A 14337-nucleotide genomic window follows, 5' to 3' on the forward strand; every position below is an offset into this window, starting at 1 on the left:
ATTTTCATTCCATAAACATTGTGTTCAACTCTGTTCTACACTATCATTTGTTCAATAGTTATTTTTTTGACTTTCTGCTATGTATACCACTCTGGTGAAGAATGTGGATTCTAGAGCTAGACTGGGTGAAATCCTGGTCTTTCCGTTTTCCTAGCTGAGCAGTCTGGAAGTTACTTGATCTCCTTATGCTTCAGGAACGCTCAAATCAAATGGGCATAATAGCATCTAGCCTGTGGGGTTGTTGAAAGGATTAAATGATTCATAAATTTGCTTTAAAAAGTGGTTGGTACAGGGAAAGTGCTCCAGAAATGTTAGTTGCTGGCTCCTGTTGTTATTACTAATTTGTTAGGCACTGAGGATACAGGATCAATAAGGTGCTGTCCTTGCCCTGGAGGGACACATAGTCTAAAGGTTAAAGCAACTATATCAGCAAACCATTTTAGTGTAATACAGGAGGTGGTTTGAACAAATGCTGAGGTGGGAAAGGGGAGGAAAAGCATTCTAGCAGAGTGACCAGCCTGAGTAAAAAAGTAAGGTATCAACAGGAATGGCAGATAATTAACTGAGGCTGGAGTTTAAGTAGCTTGGAGGAGGATGGTGGAAACAAATGAGTTGGAGAGGTATAGTTTGGGATTAGATTATAAAGGGCCATATATGCCATGGTTTAGGATTTGGATATTATCCTGGAGGTAGAAGGAAGGAAGTCTTTTTTTTTTTTTAAGACTTCATTTTTTTTTAGAGCAGTTTTAGATTTCACAGTGAAATTGAGCAGAATGTATGAAGATTTCCCAAAAACCCCTGCCCCCACACATGCATAGTCTCCCCCATTATCAATATCCCCCACACTGTGGTACATTTATTATAGTCGGAGAACCTACATTGACACATCATTGTCGTCCAAAGTCCGTAGTTTACATTAGGGTTTTCTCTTGGTATTATACATCTATACGGTTATAGATAAGTGTATAATGACATGTATTCACCAATGTAATACCATACAGAGTTGTTTCACTGCCCTAAAAATCTCCTGTGCTACACCTGTTCATCCCTCACTCCCTCTTAAACTCTGGCAACCACTGATCTTTCTATGTCTCCATTGTTTTACATTTTCCAGAGTGTCATACAGTTAGAATCATACAACTCTGTTGAGTATATACCAAGGACCATGATTGCTGGACCGTATGATAAGAATATGCTTAGTTTTATAAGAAACTGCCAAACTGACTTCCAAGGTGGCTATCCCATTTTGCATTCCCACTAACAATGAATGAATTAAGAGTTGCTGTTGCTACACATCCTCGCCAGCATTGGTGCTGTCAGTGTTCTGGAGTTTGGCCATTGTAATAGGTCTGTGTAGTGTCACCTTGTTTTAGTTTGGATTTTCCTGATGAAAATGATGTGAAGCATTATTTCATGAGCTTGTTTGCCATCTGTATATCTTGTTCGGTGAAGTGTCTGCAAAGGTCTTTGGCCCATTTTTCATTTGGGTTGTTTTTTCTTATCGTTGGGTTTTAAGAGTTCTTTGTGTATTTTGGGTAATAATCATTTGTCAGATGTTCCTTCTGCAAATATTTTTCTCCAGTCTGTTGCTTGTTTTCTCATTCTCTTGACATTGTCCTTTGCAGAGCAGAAGTGTTTAATTTTAACAAAGTCCAGTTTGTCAATTATTCTTTTCATGGAGAGTGTGTTTGGTGTTACATCTAAAAAGTAATTGCCATACCCAAGGTCACCTAGATTTTTCCAGTGTTACTTTCAGTGAGTTTTATAGTTCTGCATTCTACATTTAGGTCTGTAATCCCATTTTGAAATAATTTCTGTGAAGGATGTTAAGGTTTGTGTCTAGAGTCATTTGTTTGCATGTGGATGTCCTGTTCTTCCAGCACTGTTTGTTGAAAAGACTGTCTTTGCTCTATGGTATTGCCTTTGCTCCTGTGTCAAAGATCAGTTGAATATACTTATGTCGGTCTATTTCTGGGCTTTCTATTCTGTTCCATTGATTTTTTTGTTTATTCTTTTGCCAGTACTGCACTGTCTTGATTACCATAGCTTTATAGTAAGTCTTGTCAGTCCTCTAACTTTGCTCTCCTTCAGTATTATGTTCACTATTCTGAGTCTTTTGCCTCTCACATATAAACTTTAGAATCAGTTGGTTTGATAACCACAAAGTAACTTGCAGGGATTTTGATTGAGATTACATCAATCTGTAGATCAAGTTGGGAAGAATTGACATCTTGACAATATTGAGTCTTGTTATCCATGAATATGCAGTGTTGCTCCACTTACTTAGTTCTTTCTTGTTATCTTTTATCAGAGTTTTGTAGTATTATATAGATCTTATACATATTTTGTTAGATTCAAGCCTACTATTTCACTTTTTGAGGTTACTAATATAAATGGTGTCATGTTTTTAAATTAAAATTCTACCTGTTCATTGCTGGTAGAGAGGAAAGTGAGTGACTTTTGTATGTTAACCTATATCCTGCAGCCTTGCTATTATTGCTTATTAGTTCCTGGAGTTTTTTGTCCATTTTCTCAGATTTTCTACATAGGTGATCATGTCATCTGTGACAAAAACATGTTTAAGTTTTATACCTTTTCTGTGTACATTTTATACTTTTTCTTCTCCTTTTTCTAAAAGATTTTATGTATTTATTCATTTGACAGAGATCATAGGTAGGCAGAGAGGCAGGCGGGGAGGGGGGGAAGCAGGCTCCTTGCTGAGCAGAGAGCCTGACTTGGGGCTCAATCCCAGAACCCTGGGATCATGACCTGAGCGGAAGGCAGAGGCCTTAACCCACTGAGTGACTCAGGCGCCCCATACCTTTTCTTATCTTATTGCATTGGCTAGGACTTGTTTTTAGGAAGAATTTCAAACTTATTGAAAAATTGTAAAAATAAAACTTATACAGGAACACCTCAACTTTCTACCCTTTACCCAAATTTGTCTACTGTTAACATTATTCCATGTGATTTATCATTTGTAAGTTCTCTCTTTCTGTGTACATATAGGTATAGATAAATATTTTTTGGTATATGTGAATCATTTGAAGTTATTGTGACCTTTTACCCTTAAATACTGCATATGTATGTCTTTCTTTCTTTCTTTCTTTCTTTCTTTCTTTCTTTCTTTCTTTGACAGACAGAGATCACAAGCAGGCAGAGAGGCAGGCAGAGAAAGAGGAGGAAGCAGGCTCCCTGCCGAGCAGAGAGCCCGATGTGGGACTCGATCCCAGGACCCCGAGATCATGACCTGAGCCGAAGGCAGCGGCTTAACCCACTGAGCCACCCAGGCGCCCCTGCATATGTATTTCTTAAATAGGTATATTCTCTTTGCTATGCATAGTATAGTTGTCAACTTCAGTAAACTTAACACTGGTATACTTTTATTCAATCTGTGGTTTATATTGCACTTTTGTCAGTTGGTCCCGTAATGTCCTTTATAGAAATTTTCCTCCTCCAGTTCAAGATCCAGTCTAGGATCAGGTAGTGCATTTTATTGTCTCCCTCTTCTTTAAGAGATTTTCACAGCTTTTCTTTGTCTTTTTTTTTTTTTTTTTAATGTCAGTGTCATAATACAGAACACTTCTTCCTTTTTAAAATAGAACATACCTCATTTTCTGTTTATCTGATGTTTCCTCATGATCAGATTCAGATTATGCATTATCACTTGGAATATTTCATGTGTGGTAATGTGTCTTTCATAATGTATCACTTCTGGGGGTATGTGGCATCCATTTGTCCCTCACTGGTGCTGTTAAGTTTGGTCACATGGTCAAGATATTATCTGATTTCTCAGCTTTAGAAATTTGTGCATGTGCGCATGTGCGTGACCAGTGTTTGTAGGGAGATACTTAGAGAACATGCATATATCCTGCTGTCCCCCACCCTGCAGACTTATCATCAATTGAGGGTTTTTACCTGAGCCAGTCTTGGCTGTGATGTGACAAAACAAAGATTTCCCAGCTCTTAACACTCCCTCCACATTTACCAGTCTGACTTTGACATTGTACTGTAAGCAAGAAAGGGAGAATAGTCTTTTAAAAAAAAATTCATTAATTTTTTTTATTCAAGGATCGTTGATACAAGAAGAGAGCACGGTAGTGGAAAGAGTGGTGAGAAGACTGCTGACAAAATTTCTAAATAAGGGAAGATTGAGGTCTGAGTGATGAGGCAGTGGTATTCATGCATTCTCCATTCCGTTCTTCTATCAGCAGACATTTATTATCTTTCTGCTTGCCCATTAGCCACTTGGGATAAAAAGACATAGTTTGGTCCTTAAGGAGCTTATTGTCATTGAAACTATAGAAGGGCAAAGAATTGTAATAAAATATGTTATTAAGAGCTTTGCTTAAAATATAGCTTTAAATGTTACCATATGCTTAAGGGTACTATCTCACATGGCTCAGTGAAGTCGCTAATATTGTCTGTGATTCACTCATTGGTTTATCTATCAAACACTTATTGAGGACCTACTTTGTGCCAAGCTTGTGCTAAGTGCTGTAGGTGTAGAAAGGAATAAAACTTGGTTTCTGTATTTAGAGATCACCCCTCTTTTTGTGGGGGGCATTGACAATAAAGTGTGATTGCAGCAAGTGCTATAGAATGGTGGCATTGTACACAGGTAGTGGTAGTCCAGAGCGGAGAAATGATCATCTTCGTTTGGAGTCATGGATGGGACAAGAAGGTCATAAAGGATATATCAGAAGTGAAGATTCTGGAGCTAGGTCATAAAGAGTGATTTGCCTGTCTAATTGTAGGTATTCATTTTAGTTTAATTGTAATTACCGTTTACTGCCATATTTTCCTCAAGACAAGATTCATGATTTCTTGTCACATACCATTATAGAGAGACCCCTTAACAGTAATTCATGAACAAGTTTCCCACTTTTACCTTATCTTTTACCCTGTTGCTTTGTTTGTAGTAGCTATTCTCCTTAAAACTGTTCTTATAGTATTTTTAGCTACAATAGTTAGAGCCATCTCTCCCATTTAACAGGGAAGAAAACCAAGGCCCAGAAAAGAACATGGAAGAGCTAGAGTTCACACCCACCTATTCTGGTTCTAAATTCAGAGCTTTTCCTACTATCTCACTCACTTGTTGAACTTAAAATGCAGTTTTTCCAGTTTCATCTTTGTACAAACCTATAGAGCTCCAGTTCAGAGGATAGATTTTTGAAACTCTAGAGGTAAACTCACCACAAAAGAATGAGGAAACTTTAGGGTGATTGATAATAATAGTCTGTACCTACACAAACCTATGTAGCTTCAGTTCAGAGGATAGCTTTTTTTTTTTTTTTTTTAATATTTTATTTATTTGACAGAAATCACAACTAGGCAGAGAGGCAGGCAGAGAGAGAGGAGGAAGCAGGCTCCCCGCGGAGCAGAGAGCCCGATGTGGGGCTCGATTCCAGGACCCTGGGATCATGACCTGAGCCGAAGGCAGAGGCTTTAACCCACTGAGCCACCCAGGCGCCCCCAGAGGATAGCTTTTGAAGCTCTACAAAAGAATGAGGAAACTTTAGGGTGATTGATAATAATAGTAATATTATTGAACTGTCACATGTGCCAGAGCTCTGTGTAAGGACTTTGGAGTTACTCCATTTACTCCTCATTACAATTCTGTGAGATACAAACTGTCATTAGCTCCATTTTATGGATGAGGAATGAGAAGCTTAGAGAGCTTAAATACATTTCCTAGTGACACGGCAGTGAGGGGCTCAGGCCCAGGTCTGCCAAATTCATGCTATAACCCAAAGACGGTGTTTGGGATCATGGGAACCAGTAGCTCACAAGTTGATTTTGAATTGAAGCACACTCCGTTTGTTTTTTTCAGGTTGACTTAATTGAACCCAGTTTGTACATGGGAGTCTCTAGAATTGTTTACCCTCATGCCGTACAGGCTGTCGCGCAAGAGTTATTCTTCATGTTGTGGGTGTCTTACTCTGTTGACCTGTTGCTTTTGTGGCTGAACATCTGTAAAAGTCTTCCCATATTATTTGCTCTTTAAAAAGTCAAAACTTCCTTTTTTTTAAATTAAAAAAAAAAGATTTACTTATTTTAGAGAGGGAGAGAATGTGTGAGCCAGTGGGGGAAGGTGGGGGCAGGGAGAGGGAGGAGGAGGGAGGGGTAGAGGGAGACAATCTCAAACAGACTCCCTACTGAGCATGGAGGCCACCTCTGGTCTTGATCTCAGGACCCTGAGATCATGACCTGAACTGAAACCAAGAGTCGGACACTTAACTGACTGAGCCACCCAGGCACCCCAGTGTGTCAAAACTTCTTGGTGCAGAAATGCAAGTAGGTCAGAGACCAGAGCTTTTAATTTTCTTGAATTTATGTAGGAAGGTATTCAATGGTATTTATTTATTTATTTTTTAAAATTTACTTATTTATTTGAGAGAGAGAGCAGGAGCAGTGGGGAGGGGTAGGGATCCGGGAGAAACAGACTGCTGTCTAAGCAGGGAGCCTGATGTTGGACTCAATCCCAGGACCCTGGGATCATGACCTGAGTGGAACGCAGATGCTTAACTAACTGAGCCTCCCAGGCACTCCTTCAAAGGTATTTAGACTTCTTTCTTTCTTTCTTTTTAATTTTTTATTTATTTGACACAGAGAGAGAGAGAGCGCGTGCACACACAAGCAGGTGGAATAGCAGGCAGAGGGAGAGGAGAAGCAGACTCCCTGCTGAGGAAGGAACCCGATGTGGGGCTTGATCCCAGGATCCAGGGATCATGACCTGAGCCGAAGGCAGCTACTTAACCAACTGAGCCACCCAGGCATCCCTAGATTTCTTTTTTAATGTGTGTAGTTCGTGGCACATCGTGGATACTCAAGAAATGTTGAAATACTTTGGTTTGTTAGAGTACAGTGTATAGGAGAGAATTATGAAAATATGAGAATATCTATGAATGTTGAGAGTGTATTGGGATAGATTGGGATAGAAGGTGGTAATAGTAAGTATATTCAGAGCCTTTGGATTTATTTAGTATAGCCTGATTGTGGTGGAAGGGCCTTCTTAGATGAAGGCAACCTGGGTCAGTTCTAGGGCAAAGAGGAGGTGGTGATGGGAAAGAAATAGTGGGAGTGACAATAGGAAGTTTCTGGGTTATGATTACCAAATTAGAGTGTGCTAGTTTTGCTAGGTTTCTCACATAGATTCTGCCTGGAATCAGTTATGCTAATATCCAATGCTTTTTAATGGCTTGCATTTGTTTTTTTTTTTTGGAATTAAATAGAACATACTATTTGTAAGAGAGTTCTTGTTTCCAGGAGAGGAACTTGGTACATGCATAAGAGGAGGAAGCTGGATTTTCATAGTATGCATAGCAATAGTTTTAGGGCAATGAATGAATGAAGGATGTGGAAAAGAAGGAACATATGCCAGGGCACCTGGGTGGCTCAGTGGGTTAAAGAAGGAACATATGCCAGAGATATTGTGAAGAAAGAATGAACTGATGGGCTGGTGGCTGATCGGAAGTGGGGGCGGGGACGTGGGATATCTGCAAGGCAAAGATGTCTCCTGGGTTTTGAAACCAGGTATCTGGGAAGCAAATACATGAGGTACATGCATACATATACACATAATCCAAGAGGTTAGGCCTGGGTCTAGATCTTGATGTTGGCACTTCCTGATAGTGCGAACATGGCCAGTTCCCTCTACTTATGGCCCCAATTTTATTATCTGAGAAATGAATAAGATAGAGTAGTACTTACTAAAATTAAAATATGCATAAAAATTACCTGGAGATCCTATTAAAATATAGATTCTGATTGTGTAGATCTGTAGTGGGACCTGAGATTTTGTGTCTCCAATAAGTTCCCAGGTAATCCTGAGTAGCAAAGGCTTAGCTGACCTTGAGGATGTTTTCCAGTTTTGTAACTCTGTTTATTGAATGTTTGTCCTTTGGAGATCGGTTATATTTGAAACCATGTCACCTCTGTTTAGATAAATGAATTTTACATCTGTCTCTTCTCTTCAAATTAGAAATGCCTAAACCAATTCATCACCTTACACTGATAACCACATCCTTTTTCAACATCCCTATTTCTGTTAATACTTAATAAAGTACTTCATGATTTTTTCAGAGAGCTTTTATATCCATTATTTCATTTGCTCCTTAAAATAACCCACAGAGGTAGGCATCCAGGAAATATCTCCATTTTATGGGAGGGGAAACAAGCTCAGAGAAAGTAAGTGTTTTGCCCACTAGTGAGTTGTACTACCTTAGAGTTCAGAATTATTGACTCTAGTTTGAACTCTTAACCACTATGTCACACTGCTTCTGGTAATGGCTGTCACAGATACCTGTGCTTAAAGGTTAGTTGCCATCTCTGTTTTTTAAAAAATGTAAATTTTAAGGACACCTGGGTTACTCAGTTAGTTAAGCGTCTACCTTCGGCTCTGGTCATGATCCCAGAGTCCTGGGATCGAGCCCCACATGGGGCTCCCTGCTCAGTGGGGAGCCTGCTTCTCTCCCTCTCCCTCTACAGCTCCCCCTGGTTGTGCTCTCTCTGTCTGTCAAATAAGCAAACAAAAAAATGTAAAGTTTATTTTATTTTAAGATTTATTTATTTGAGAGCGAGAGAGAATGTAAGCAAAGGAAGGGGCAGAGAGAGAGGAGAGAGAGAATCTCAAGCAGACTCCCCACTGAGTGTGGAATCTGATGTGGGGCTTGATCCCATGACCATGAGATCATGACCCAAGCTGAAACCAAGAGTTGGACACTCAACTGACTGAGCCACCTAGCCCCTGATTTTATTTTAAAAAATAAACAATATATTCATATGGATCACAATTCAGAGGTATATAAGAGTGAATTTATACCCATTTCCCTTTCCCTGGGACAACCATTTCCCTTTCCCTGGGACAACCACGTTATTGATTATATTATATGCTTCTCCAATAATGACAATTATATTCTTTTTTTCTCTATGAAGCAGATGCTAACATGATAAACACACTGACTGCATACACTTTTGTGTTTTGCTTTTTTTTTTTTTTTTTTTTTTTTTTTTTGAGAGAGAGAGCGAGCGAGAGTGAGTAAGCCAGAGTAAGTGGGAGAAGGGGGAGAGGGGAAGAGAATCTTAAGCAGACTCCACGCCCAGCGTAGAGCCAGATGTGGGGCATTTTTCACAACCCTGAGATTATGACCTGAGCTTAAACCGATTTAGACACTTTACCTGAGCCACCCAGGCGTCCCAAACTCTGTGGGTTTTTTTTTTTCCATTAATAGTATATCTTACAGATTGTTCTATATCAGTGCTCAGACAGCTGCCATATAATTTATTCTTAATGGCCACTTAGTATCCACTATTGGATATATTGTAATTTAGCTAGTCCCCTATTGACGGACATTTAACGTATTTCTAGTTTTTTGCTAATACAAACAAATGTGTATTACATATATTATGATGACTATCTCTATAAAAATATATAATTTTTTCAAAAATGCAGAAGTGGAATTACTGGGTCAGAGAATATGTGGATTTGTAATTTTGGTAGTTATTGCCAGATTGCCATCATCTGAGGTTTTTCCATTTGTACTCTTTTCAGCTAAGTCCTTGTTTTGCCACTGACTTGCCTCTGAATATGTTAGCAGACTTTTTGGTCTGTGCCAATTTTAGTGTAGCTTTAATTTACATTTCTCTTATGAGTGAGGTTGAGAATCTTTTCATGTTTAAGTGCTATTTGTATTTCCTTTTCTGTGAATTATCTGTGAATATTCTTTGCCATTTTTTTCTGTTGGGTTTTTGGATTTTTTTCTTGTTGATTTTTAGGAACTCTATATTTTAGTGAAATTGGTTATGTGAGTTGAAAAGTTTTGGTTAGGTTGTTTTTCCTTTGACTTTGCATATCACAGTTTTTACTATGCATAATTTAAAAATGTTTTATGTAGTAAAATTTATAGTTTTTTTTTCTTTTTATGGCTTCTGAGTTTTTCACCATTCTTAGACCTTTGAGGTTATAAAATAACTCTTCGTGGTTTCTTTTGGTACTTTATGCATTAATTATTTACATTTAAATATTTTAAGCCATTTGGAATTTGATACAAGGTATAGGGTATATTTCCTAAACATACACACACACACACCTTTCCCTTTCTTCCTTTCTTTTTTTCATTCTTTTTTATTTTTATTTTTGTGGCTATTCTATTGCCCTAACACCTTTAATGATTAGTTCATATTTCCCCAAGGGCCTTTTGACTCCCTTATTTCTTTTGTCAATCTTCATTTCCTCCTCAATCATATCCATTATCTAATCTCCCTGTTAAGCCCATTTTTGCTTTAGGCTCCTATATGGTCTTATCCTTTCTTTCTGTTCCTGTTAATATTTCTTTAAAACATTTTTTTAAAGATTATTTATTTATTTATTTGACAGACAGAGACCACAAGTAGTCAGAGAGGCAGGCAGAGAGAGGGGAAGGGAAGAAGGCTCCCTGCTGAGCAGAGAGTCCGATACGGAGCTCGATCCCAGGACCCCGAGATCGTGACCTGAGCCGAAGGCAGAGGCTTTAACCCACTAAGCCACCTAGGTGCCCCACTTTCAAACATTTTTATTATGGAAATTTGAAATATGTGTAGTGCAATGTGCATTGTGTATATCAGTGTATATTGAAATGCATGTATATGAGGAGGTATATAACTAACTCCCAGGTACCTGTTATGTAACTTCAATAACTGCCATGTGATGGCATATCTTGTTTAACCGATGCCTACCTAATCATTCTCTCTCCCTCACCCCAATTATTTTGAAGCAAATTATGGCCATGATATTACTCTTTAAAAAAAAATTATTTATTTTTCAGAAAGAGAGAGAGGGAGGGCACAAGCAGGGGGAATAGGAGGCAGAGGGAGAAGTAGAAGCAGGCTCCCCAATGAGCAAAGATCCTGATTTGGGACTTGATCCCAGGACTCTGGGATCAACCTGAGCTGAAGGCAGATGCTTAACCAACTGAGTTACCCAGGCATTCCCCACGATATTACTCTTAACACTTGGACCACTGAGAGCTATCTCCTGTCTTCCAGTTTTTATCTTCCAGGTCATTGTTTGTAATTCTGTGTCTTTCTTCCTTGGTGTTATATTTCTAGAATAACAGTTTTCTAATAAATGCTCATTGACAGTATACTGCTGGATTGTTTGACCGACCTCAAATTGGCCTTTTTGTGTGCACAAACTCTAGCTCTTTAGTGAGGTTACATACTCTGAAATTAGGGAATGCCATGTTTATATCCCTAGAGTTCCTAGCATGGTGTGTGGAAGAAATACCAGCAAGATAAAAATAGAAGGAAGAAGGGAACAAGACAGGGAGGATGAGAGATATAGGTGGAGAACAATGCTAGACCTGTCACTGCAAAGACTTGTTTCTTAGAGCAACACTACCCAGAGGAAACATGGAGGAAGAAGGACAAGTTTCTTCTCTCAGGTTTACTTTTGTTGTCCCTTAGAAAAGTATATCAAAATAGTGGTAATCTCAGTTTACTGGAAACAACCTGGGCCTTATTCCTTCATGCCATTTAGCCTAGTCCCAGGCAGAAAATAAATGCCTGACCTGAAAAAAAAAAATGAGTTGAAGATCGGAAAGGGGGCAGGTGCCCAGAATAAGTTTGACTACATTTCTAAACTAAATGCTATTTAAAAAAATTATCTCATAATATCTGTGATTTTCTATATTAGAGCTTAGCGAACTGGCCAAAAGTTTCTGGTATTTGTAACTAAGGAGATTAAGAAAAGTTATTATGGTTAAAGGATTGTAAACAAATAAATAAGAATATGAAGAGAATGGATATGCACTGAAAAACTTAAAATAATTTACTCTCTGCCTCTTTACAGAATGAGTTGGCAACCCTTGATCTACATCTTTCAGGGTAAATAGTAATATTTGTTTAAGTAAACATTTAAAATTTCAGGTTCTCTTGTGTTCCCTACTTTTACTTCTTAAAAAATGGGTACATAGTTTTTGATTGTATGCTGTACCACAATTTAAGAGTGGTTATTAAATTTTTGCTTTTATAGCCAATGTCAAAATAAGCATATTTGCACACATTTTCATGACTTGTGGAATTGCTTGGTCAAATATTACATACAATTTAAAATTTAGTAATTATTGCTAAATTGCTGTCCCTCCAAATTGAACCAGTTTGTATTTCTTCCTGCATTATTTTCCTTACTCATATCAACTGTGACAAAAACTAAATAGTTTGACCATTTAATCAGATAGGATTCTTCATTTTCTATTGCTGAGTAAGAAAAATTAGTGGCATAAAACAACATCATCATTTATTTTGCTTATGATTGCGCAGTTTCATTTGGCTGTGGTAGGAATGACTTTTTTCTGCCTTATTTGGTGTCATTTCTGGTGGCTCCAAGGCTGGGCGCTGACATGGTCACTTACATGTCTAGCTATAGCTGGGATCTCGCTTGAGGCCATGGAGAGCAACTGCAAAGTCCTTTTCATGTAGCTGCTTGGTGTCTTCACATTCGTGTGACTGGGTTCTAAGAAAGAGCATCCTAAAACAACTAGATAATTTTATGATTTAGCCTTGGAAGTCATGTAGTGTAATTTCTACCATTGTCGCAGTCCTGCCTACATTAAGGGAGAAGGACCATAGACCCCATTTTGTTACGGAGGAGTAGTAGTGTCACATGCTAAGAAAGCACGGGGGGTGTGATGTTTGGTACAGACCTTGTTTGGAAACTAGTCTGCCATGAGGTGGAATGGTTGTTTCGATGTGTATATCTTTAATTAGGAGCATGATTGTGCATCTTCTCATATGTTTATTGAACATCTCCGTTACTTTTTCTTTTCCATTTCTTTTTCTTCTCATATGGTTTATAGACCATTTCCATTTCTTTTTATATCCTTTGCCTCCTTTTCTACCAGGTTATAGGGTATTGATTATATTATTGATTTATAATAGCCCTTGTAGATTAAGCAAATTAGACTTAAAATTGTTTTGGAAGATGCCTCTCTATGGCATAGAAGTCATAAAAGGTGTGTGTGGGATGGTTATTTAGTTTGGCAATGGTGGGGATTCATGGAGTGATTATATTTAAGAAGCACAGTATTTGTGTTTTTGAAGCAAGGGTTACGGATAGGGAAGGAAGGGTGAATGGGAGCCATATTCTCCTCCTGTTAGCTGTTAGACTCCCTGAATCACTCTCTTACAGCAGTGATGAGGAACAAGATCAAAGACACATTAGTTCTCTTTGGTCGTTATGATACCTTGGAAGTCAGAGCATTTTAGTTACCTGCAAGGGAATGGTAAAACTCAGGAGGAATATAGAACCCCAATGACACATTTCACTACTGAAAATTGTTTTGGATTTCTTTTTGTTCTGGGGTGTGATTTGACTGTTTTTAAAGCTATGCTGTCACCCATATTGAGATTCAAAATTATATCAACAAAAATGAATTGACCAACCAGAAATGATCATTTTCTAAAACATGGGGATGTTGAACAAAGTGAAACACATCTTTGTATCCTGCCACTAAATGGTACTCTTCATCTACTAACCTGTTACGGGATAAATCCTAAATAAATAGTCACAATATAAATCTCCCTAGTTGTAATCTTTGACAGTTTTATGGGAACTTGGCTGGTGGTTGTCATTGCAATTCTCATTCTAGGTATAGTTTGATCCAGAGACACTTAAATTCTTGGCAGGACCCGAATCTCATATCTTTTTGCTCTGCTTTCTTCCTTGTTCGTTTCATTCTTTGGTTTCACTCTGATGAAGGATAGCTGCCAACATCTCCAGCTCTGATTCCTTCCAGATTCAGGGCCAGTGTGGAGAAAAAAAAATCTTCATAATTGAATATAATTTCTGAGTCTTTCGGTGGTCCTAATTAAGTCATATGTTAAAGTCGGGGGGATGGAATGTGCTGATTGACCTGACCTCAGTCATGCCATGAACATCCTTGGGGTTGTAGGTAGAGTTAATTCTACAGGAAGCATAGAGATTGATAATAGGGGAGGGTGATTCTACAAGGGAGTTTTTCTGTTTATTTTGTTTTAGTCAAATAGGTGCTGGGCAGGACAAAATAACACAAAATACAAAAAAACCCTCCAAAACTTTAGACTACTTTTTTTTTTTTTTAAGATTTTATTTATTTCAGAGAGAGAGAGCGCGAGTGCACACAAGTGGGGAAGACAGGTCAGCGGAGAGGTAGAAGCAGACTCCCTACTGAGCAGGGAGCCCAATGTGGGGCTCAGTCACCGGACCCGGAGATCATGACCTGAGCCGAAAGCAGACACCTAACCAACTGAGCTACCCAGGCACCTCTGGACTACTGTTACAGTTTGAAGCACTTGGCTGACAGTAGTAGTAGTATTAAT

At 38.5% G+C, this 14337-nt stretch overlaps 1 protein-coding gene and 1 long non-coding RNA gene across 2 annotated transcripts in view; one reads left to right on the plus strand and one right to left on the minus strand.

Annotated features, from left to right (window-relative positions):
• UVRAG (UV radiation resistance associated) overlaps positions 1 to 14337 on the plus strand; it is a 301625-nt gene that overhangs the window by 12800 nt on the left and 274488 nt on the right. The gene's annotated exons all lie outside the window — the stretch shown is intronic.
• Positions 2701 to 7893, minus strand: LOC123949142. The gene is made up of 3 exons (XR_006820025.1): positions 7881 to 7893; positions 5898 to 5900; positions 2701 to 2826 (listed from the first exon to the last, which is right to left on the minus strand). It is a non-coding gene; the product is annotated as an uncharacterized LOC123949142 (long non-coding RNA).

The sequence above is a fragment of the Meles meles genome, chromosome 8 (assembly GCF_922984935.1).
Source record: "Meles meles chromosome 8, mMelMel3.1 paternal haplotype, whole genome shotgun sequence".
NCBI lineage: Eukaryota > Metazoa > Chordata > Mammalia > Carnivora > Mustelidae > Meles > Meles meles.